This window comes from Nerophis lumbriciformis, linkage group LG16 (assembly GCF_033978685.3).
Source record: "Nerophis lumbriciformis linkage group LG16, RoL_Nlum_v2.1, whole genome shotgun sequence".
In the NCBI taxonomy this organism is placed as follows: domain Eukaryota; kingdom Metazoa; phylum Chordata; class Actinopteri; order Syngnathiformes; family Syngnathidae; genus Nerophis; species Nerophis lumbriciformis.
Genome location: NC_084563.2, coordinates 490001 through 499301, shown reverse-complemented (window position 1 = coordinate 499301; position 9301 = coordinate 490001).

The following is a 9301-nucleotide window of genomic DNA, read 5'->3' as shown; positions in this document are numbered from 1 at the left end:
GAAGGCTGCTTAAAAGCAGGAAGCACCAGCGTGCCCACACAATGCAGACAAGGTAGGTACACTACACAAAAGTATTGGGACAATTCGGACTAAAAGTAGACAAAAGTATTGGGACACTTATGACTACCACTGGACAAAAGTATTGGGACACTTGGGACTACCACTTGACAAAAGCATTGGGACACTTAGGACCAAAACTGGACAAAAGTATTGGGACACTTATGACTACCACTGGACAAAAGTATTGGGACACTTAGGACTACAACTTGACAAAAGTATTGGGACACTTATGACTACCACTGGACAAAAGTATTGGGACACATAGCACGAAAACTGGACAAAAGTATTGGGACACTTACACTGCACAAAAGTATTGGGACACTTCGGACTAAAAGTAGACAAAAGTATTGGGACACTTATGACTACCACTGGACAAAAGTATTGGGACACATAGCACGAAAACTGGACAAAAGTATTGGGACACTTGGGACTACCACTTGACAAAAGCATTGGGACACTTATGACCAAAACTGGACAAAAGTATTGGGACACTTATGACTACCACTGGACAAAAGTATTGGGACACTTAGGACTACAACTTGACAAAAGTATTGGGACACTTATGACTACCACTGGACAAAAGTATTGGGACACATAGCACGAAAACTGGACAAAAGTATTGGGACACTTACACTGCACAAAAGTATTGGGACACTTAGGAATACCACTGGACAAAAGTATTGGGACACTTACACTGGACAAAAGTATTGGGACACTTAGGACGAAAACTGGACAAAAGTATTGGGACACTTACACTGGACAAAAGTATTGGGACACTTAGGACTACAACTTGACAAAAGTATTGGGACACTTAGGACTAATACTGGACAAAAGTATTGGGACACATAGCACGAAAACTGGACAAAAGTATTGGGACACTTACACTGCACAAAAGTATTGGGACACTTAGGAATACCACTGGACAAAAGTATTGGGACACTTACACTGGACAAAAGTATTGGGACACTTAGGACGAAAACTGGACAAAAGTATTGGGACACTTACACTGGACAAAAGTATTGGGACACTTTGGACTAAAACTGGACAAAAGTATTGGGACACTTGTGGCTAAAACTTGACAAAGGTATTGGGACACTTAGGACTACAACTTGACAAAAGCATGGAGACACTTAGGACTAAAACTGGACAAAAGTATTGGGATACTTGTGGCTAAAACTTGACAAAAGTATTGGGACACTTAGGACTACAACTTGACATAAGTATTGGGACACTTAGGATTACCACTGGACAAAAGTATTGGGATACTTAGGACTAAAACTGGACAAAAGTATTGGGACACTTACGACGAAAACTGGACAAAAGTATTGGGACACTTATGACTACCACTGGACAAAAGTATTGGGACACTTAGGACTACAACTTGACAAAAGTATTGGGACACTTATGACTACCACTGGACAAAAGTATTGGGACACATAGCACGAAAACTGGACAAAAGTATTGGGACACTTACACTGCACAAAAGTATTGGGACACTTAGGAATACCACTGGACAAAAGTATTGGGACACTTAGGACAAAAACTGGACAAAAGTATTGGGACACTTACACTGGACAAAAGTATTGGGACACTTAGGACTAATACTGGACAAAAGTATTGGGACACTTTGGACTAAAACTGGACAAAAGTATTGGGACACTTGTGGCTAAAACTTGACAAAGGTATTGGGACACTTAGGACTACAACTTGACAAAAGCATGGAGACACTTAGGACTAAAACTGGACAAAAGTATTGGGATACTTGTGGCTAAAACTTGACAAAAGTATTGGGACACTTAGGACTACAACTTGACATAAGTATTGGGACACTTGGGATTACCACTGGACAAAAGTATTGGGATACTTAGGACTAAAACTGGACAAAAGTATTGGGACACTTACGACGAAAACTGGACAAAAGTATTGGGCCACTTCGCACTAAAAGTTGACTAAAGTATTGGGACACTTAGGACTACCACTGGACAAAAGTATTGGGACACTTACACTGGACAAAAGTTTTGGGACACTTCTAAAACTTGACAAACGTATTGGGACACTTAGGACTAGCACCTGCCAAATACGCGGGCCCGACCAACGCTGCTTGCAGCTTTAATTATCTTTAATATTTTTATGACTGAGACCCTTTTGGGTCCCCGAGACCAAACTTGAGGGTGAGGCTTAAAGGTAAAAAAAAAAAAAAAAAAAAAATCTATACAATAGGAAGGGGATTCATTTGGCCCCCATCTGTTACAGTTTGCCTGACACATGAAACGTGACAAATTGGCGGGTGCACTATCCAATGTAGCCGCCAGATGTCGTAAAATGTGTTTTGTGGCAATTCCAACTTTGACCACTTAGCCAGGGGTGCTTTCCATCATTTTCAGCGGACTGCATTGCAAAATGATTAACCCCCCCACCTTCCTCTCTCCATTGTGCGTTGTTTGCACACGCCTGATCTAATAGCTCATGTGTGTGTGTGTGTGTGTGTGTGTGTGTGTGTGTGGTTGGTGTTGGACAGCATGGAGAGGACTTGGCCCACCCTGTGGGGAGGCTCCACCAGACCCTGGTAATGAATTAGACGGGCAGCGTGCGCCTCCACCGAGCATGTGCGCGCATTTACATGCCGCTGCAAGGTCCTCACGGGGTCACGTCAGCCAAGAGAAAAGTCCAAAAGGCATAAAATGCGTTGGAAGCTGAAGCGACGATCTTCCCAGAAGCTAATTTAGCTGCTTGATGCAACTTTAATGCCAGACTGGAACATCCTTGGCAAGAGTCTGAGAGCTGGATAAGGTTTCTCCTCACTGCGCTGGGCATTATTATTCACTGCTACGGCCATAAATAATCCCTGCACACAGAAAGCGTGCGTGGTTTCCACAAAAAGCCGGGAGCCAAGGTGTCGCTGGTCATGATTGAAGGGACTGATCAATGATCTGGCTCTGCACAATGGCAACCTTCTGGCACAACCTGGGGCTCTGCAACACAGCACATACACACGTGTGCAATGTGGATCACGTCAGCATTTTACCTCTGGCAACTTCTTACAGTATGCTCACTTTGTGTCCACGCCGCCATGGAACATTCTGCACAAATACTGTGTGCTAACCTTGAGTGTGGAATGTAAGAAAGAGAGATACTCCTTCTTCTTATCTATTCTTATGTCCAAGTGCGGAGGACAATGGGCATGTGTTTGGGCTGGAAAGACAAGACAACGAGGGTGGGAGGGAGAGAGACTTTATAGAAGAGAAGGTTGCCATTTTTGAGATTAGACCATCTTAGCTGCGTGATTGAATGTTCTATGCTGGACTGGTCTCAGTATATTTACAAAGCTTTGCAAATATATTACAAAATACCTATTCTGTCTCTGGTGGTTCTTCTACTCAGCTTTAAGTGTCGTAAAGAGCTTGGGATCGACCAGCGACTTGAATTCCCCGGGAAGAACAACTGGTCCAAACGCAACAGGACTTAGTCCATCTTTGAAAGACTGGCAAGTTAGTCCGTTTGCTTCCTGGCTGGGCCAGAGGCCATTTCACACCTGAGGACTTAGTCCGTCTTTGAGAGACTGGCTAGTTAGTCTGTTTGCTTCCTGGCTGGGCCAGAGTCCATTTCACACCTGAGGACTTAGTCCGTCTTTGAAAGACTGGCTAGTTAGTCTGTTTGCTTCCTGGCTGGGCCAGAGTCCATTTCACACCTGAGGACTTAGTCCGTCTTTGAAAGACTGGCAAGTTAGTCCGTTTGCTTCCTGGCTGGGCCAGAGTCCATTTCACACCTGAGGACTTAGTCCGTCTTTGAAAGACTGGCAAGTTAGTCTGTTTGCTTCCTGGCTGGGCCAGAGTCCATTTCACACCTGAGGACTTAGTCCGTCTTTGAAAGACTGGCAAGTTAGTCCGTTTGCTTCCTGGCTGGGCCAGAGTCCATTTCACACCTGAGGACTTAGTCCGTCTTTGAGAGACTGGCAAGTTAGTCTGTTTGCTTCCTGGCTGGGCCAGAGTCCATTTCACACCTGAGGACTTAGTCCGTCTTTGAAAGACTGGCAAGTTAGTCCGTTTGCTTCCTGGCTGGACCAGAGTCCATTTCACACCTGAGGACTTAGTCTGTCTTTGAAAGACTGGCAAGTTAGTCCGTTTGCTTCCTGGCTGGGCCAGAGTCCATTTCACACCTGAGGACTTAGTCCGTCTTTGAGAGACTGGCAAGTTAGTCCGTTTGCTTCCTGGCTGGAGTGTTTAAACCTAAAAAAAAATTATTTTAATACTTGGCATCGCCTTGCACGTTTATGTGTTTTCTATTTCAACATGCTAACGTTAGCCTGCTAACTTTTTATGCTAGCATTTTAAATAATTTATATGTTATGTTTAAACCTAAAAATGTTTGATTTTCTTACTTGGATACGCCATGTGAGTATGTTATTTGTTAGCTTAATTAATTAATAAATGACACTAGAATAAGCACACATTTGATTGGTAAATCATCGAGTAACGACCTGGAATGACACTTTATGTGTGGTGTTGGAGTTGTCCGACTTTTTGTGTGTCTGTAAACGCATCACTGGCTAAGTGCCATATGTGCATGTGTTGGCGCAAGTGAGAAAGAGCCAGCGGCTGGTCTGGTTTGTACTGCAGAAAATGACCACTTTTGCTAGATATAATTTATTTTACTAATGTTTTGGTGATGTGTTTATGGCCGAGAATAAAGAGTTTTGCTGAGTAAAGTGATGGATGGAATTCATGTCCTCAAAGCGTCTCGACAGACGTAACAATATTTGAACAATGATGTCGTGTCGAAAATTGTGATGCGCTTATTTTTTAATTTGATTGTGTGCATGGATTAGATTTGCCGTGTGCAGAGGACGCTTGAGCAGTGCACAATTGCACAGGCGTGCACCTTAGAGGGAGCGTTGTTGGTGTGTGTGTATTTTAGTTGTGTTGAGTTGTAGTCCCAGTAGTAAAAGTGAAGTTAGAACAGTTTGAGCCACAGCAAAGACACAAGTTGGGGTCAGCCATGTGCAAACAGGTCGGTTAGCGCTTGACAGCCAAGGAGGCGTCACCTTCGTCATGGCTTTATTACGCCTCTGCTGCGTCGCCGCCTCGCCCTTCCTTCATCGTGGCCTGCGCTCCCACGCCAAGCTGCACAAAGCCGGCGCTGGAGTCGTGGTTGGAGCGGAATCCCTCTCCCTTCCACGCTCGCCGGTACCGCAGATGTGGAGCGGCTGGCACGCGAACGCGCCGTCGGACCGTTGCGGACTGCGAAACCTCAGTGCGGCGACCGGCGGTGCCTTGGACCGGACTAAGCGGGCCGCCGCCAGCGCCTTTGAACTGCAAGAATAAACAGTTTTGCAGAAACGTACGTGTGCACAACGGTGTTTGCCTTGGAGGGGAGCCACTCTCACTCTCACTCTCACTCTCACTCTCACTCTCACTCTCACACAATGGATTGCACTTTCAAAGTGTGTGTTTTCATCAAATGGACATTCCTGTGCGTCTGTGCACGAGATGTCAAGGATGAGGCCTGTGCAAACATCCCCACGCTCTGGCCGTCTGCTAGACACGTTTGGCTGAAAGTGAGAGCAAGAGGATGTGGGTCACTCACAGGAAGGAGGCAAACGAAGCACCTGGGACAGGTTGACTAGTAGACTTGGACCGGGAACTTGTCAGACCGCCAACTTGCTGCTCCTCAACTCACAGCGCTCTGCACACTAGTACACTTTACTTTACTTTAGTTTATTACACTAGTCCACTTTACTTTACTTTACTTGATTACACTAGTCCACTTTACTTTACTTTAGTTGATTACAGTAGTCCACTTTACTTTACTTTAGTTTAGTTGATTACACTAGTCCACTTTACTTTACTTTACTTGATTACACTAGTCCACTTTACTTTACTTTAGTTGATTACAGTAGTCCACTTTACTTTACTTTAGTTTAGTTGATTACACTAGTCCACTTTACTTTACTTTAGTTGATTACAGTAGTCCAGATTACTTTAGTTTAGTTTAGTTGATTACAGTAGTCCAGTTTACTTTAGTTTAGTTTAGTTGATTACAGAAGTCCAATTTACTTTAGTTTAGTTGATTACACTAGTCCACTTTACTTTACTTTAGTTTAGTTGATTACAGTAGTCCAGTTTAGTTTAGTTTGTTGATTACAGTAGTCCAGTTTACTTTACTTTAGTTTAGTTGATTACAGTAGTCCAGTTTACATTACTTTAGTTGATTACACTAGTCCAATTTACTTTAGTTTAGTTGATTACAGTAGTCCAGTTTACTTTACTTTAGTTTAGTTGATTACAGTAGTCCAGTTTAGTTTAGTTTGTTGATTACAGTAGTCCAGTTTACTTTAGTTTAGTTTAGTTGATTACACTAGTCCAGTTTAGTTTAGTTTAGTTGATTACACTAGTCCAGTTTACTTTACTTTAGTTTAGTTGATTACAGTAGTCCAGTTTAGTTTAGTTTGTTGATTACAGTAGTCCAGTTTACTTTAGTTTAGTTTAGTTGATTACACTAGTCCAGTTTAGTTTAGTTTAGTTGATTACACTAGTCCACTTTACTTTACTTTACTTTAGTTGATTACAATAGTCCAGTTTAATTTAATTTAGTTTAGTTGATTACAGTAGTCCACTTTACTTTACTTTATTATAGTAGTCCAGTTTACTTTACTTTAGTTTAGTTGATTACAGTAGATATAAACCGTTACTTTTTTCCTACGCTTTGAAGCCTGTGGTTTATAAAATGGTGTGGCTATTTTTTTTTTTTTTTTTTGTTAATGTCCATAAGCTAATAGACTAATAGACATAGACATAGACATAGGTACTAGGATGACAGAGGATGCAAAACAATAACGGTGCAATACTTTTTCATTACAAGGTCACTACTGCCTAGTTTCTCTTGTTATATTCTTATGTTGCTGTTATATTTTTATTCTCATTGTTGCTTTTTATTTTTATTGTATTATTTTTCTATTTTATTTCCATTATTTACTTTTTTAAATGATATCTCAATTCTGTACACTGCTGCTGGAATTTTTATTTTCCTGAGGGAACTCTCCTGAAGGAATCAATAAAGAACTATCTATCGATCGATCGATCGACCGACCGACCGACCGACCGATCGATCGACCGACCTATAACGTTTTGTGTTCAACAGTTTTCATAAAACCCAAGCAAATACACTGAAAATGCATTTTATTGTTTGTGCTTTGGCGCCATCTTCTAGACGTGTTCGCTCCCTGCGGGTGTTGCCGGTTGAAAATGTGCATCCTGTTTAAATGCATTGAAATGGAAATAAAATTGTGCGCAGCGTTTTTGCTGGAAAGGATTGTTCATTCATTCATCAGTAAGTTTTACAATATAACTACAACTATTCTTTGTACATGCTATCGGAATGTAAAGAAGCTAGCCTCGTTAGCATTAGCTAATATGCTAACACGTTTATGAGAGTCCGTGTTAGTATTATTAACTTACAACAGCATTCTTTTTGTATTGTTTCACTTTCACTAATTCCTCTGTAAATTGCACAGCTCGTGGGTCCATGACCATGACTTCTGTTTTGTCTGATCAGCCGATTTACTGCCTTGTTACAGACGAGAAACAATTGAGGTAAGTAAATAAACATTTACAGAATATTTCTGTGTAAATAACTCATTTCACAGCGTTTTATGTATGGCGCTTATAGTCAGGTGCGACTAATATATGGATATTAAAAAATGTAGTGAGTGCAACTTATGTACCGCTGCTCTTTATAGGCCGGAACATAGGGATGGGTACCAAATCTGGTACATTGGATCCTGGCGGTCCCAATGGGCACCGATTTGGTACCTGGGTTGTGCTTTACGTCACGCTCAGTTGCCCGCTCGTCGCATTTTGCCACTTGGCGATCACTCCAGCAGCACTGAGAGCAGACTAAGCCAAACTACGTCTAGATATTGTTGCAATTTTCAATGCGGTCGTGTTCTTCTTCCTTTTCTCTGAAGCAGAAATATCTTGTGGGAACTCCTGCATGTGTAGAGCGGACACAGGAGACGGCGTAGAGCGGACACAGGAGACGGTGTAGAGCGGACACAGGAAACGGTGTAGAGCGGACACAGGGGACGGTGTAGAGCAGACACAGGAGACGGTGTAGAGCGGACACAGGAGACGGTTTAGATCGGACACAGGAGACGGTGTAGAGCGGTCACAGGAGACGGTGTAGAGCGGACACAGGAGACGGTGTAGAGCGGACACAGGGGACGGTGTAGAGCGGACACAGGAGACGGTGTAGAGCGGACACAGGAAACGGTGTAGAGCGGACACAGGGGACGGTGTAGAGCAGACACAGGAGACGGTGTAGAGCGGACACAGGAGACGGTTTAGATCGGACACAGGAGACGGTGTAGAGCGGTCACAGGAGACGGTGTAGAGCGGACACAGGAGACGGTGTAGAGCGGACACAGGAGACGGTGTAGAGCGGACACAGGGGACGGTGTAGAGCAGACACAGGAGACGGTGTAGAGCGGACACAGGGGACGGTGTAGAGCGGACACAGGAGACGGTGTAGAGCGGACACGAGACGGTGTAGAGCGGAAACAGGAGACGGTGTAGAGCGGACACAGGAGATGGTGTAGAGCGGACACAGGAGACGGTGTAAAGCGGACACAGGAGACGGTGTAGAGCGGACACAGGAGACGGTGTAGAGCGGACACAGGAGACGGTGTAGAGCGGACACAGGAGACGGTGTAGAGCGGACACAGGAGACAGTGTAGAGCGGACACAGGAGACTGTGTAGAGCGGACACAGGAGACGGTGTAAAGCGGACACAGGAGACGGTGTAGAGCGGACACAGGAGACAGTGTAGAGCGGACACAGGAGACGGTGTAGAGCGGTCACAGGAGACGATGTAGAGCGGACACAGGAGACGGTGTAGAGCGGACACAGGAGATGGTGATCACAAAGAGCTTACTACCGTAAATACTTTTTTCCCTACGCTCTGGGCCCTGCGGCTTATAAAACAGCGCAATTATTTTATGGATTTTTCTTCGCTGACGGCCATAACGCAAATCCATCCCATCCATTTCTACTGCTTGTCCTTTTCAGGGTCGCGGGGGACGCCGGAGCCTATCTCAGCTGCATTCGGGAGGAAGGCGGCGTACACCCTGGACAAGTCACCACCTCATCACAGGTGACAACATTCACACACTAGGGAGCATTTAGTGTTGCCAATCAACCTATCCCCTGGTGCATGTCTTTGGAGGTGGGAGGGGCCTATCCCCAGG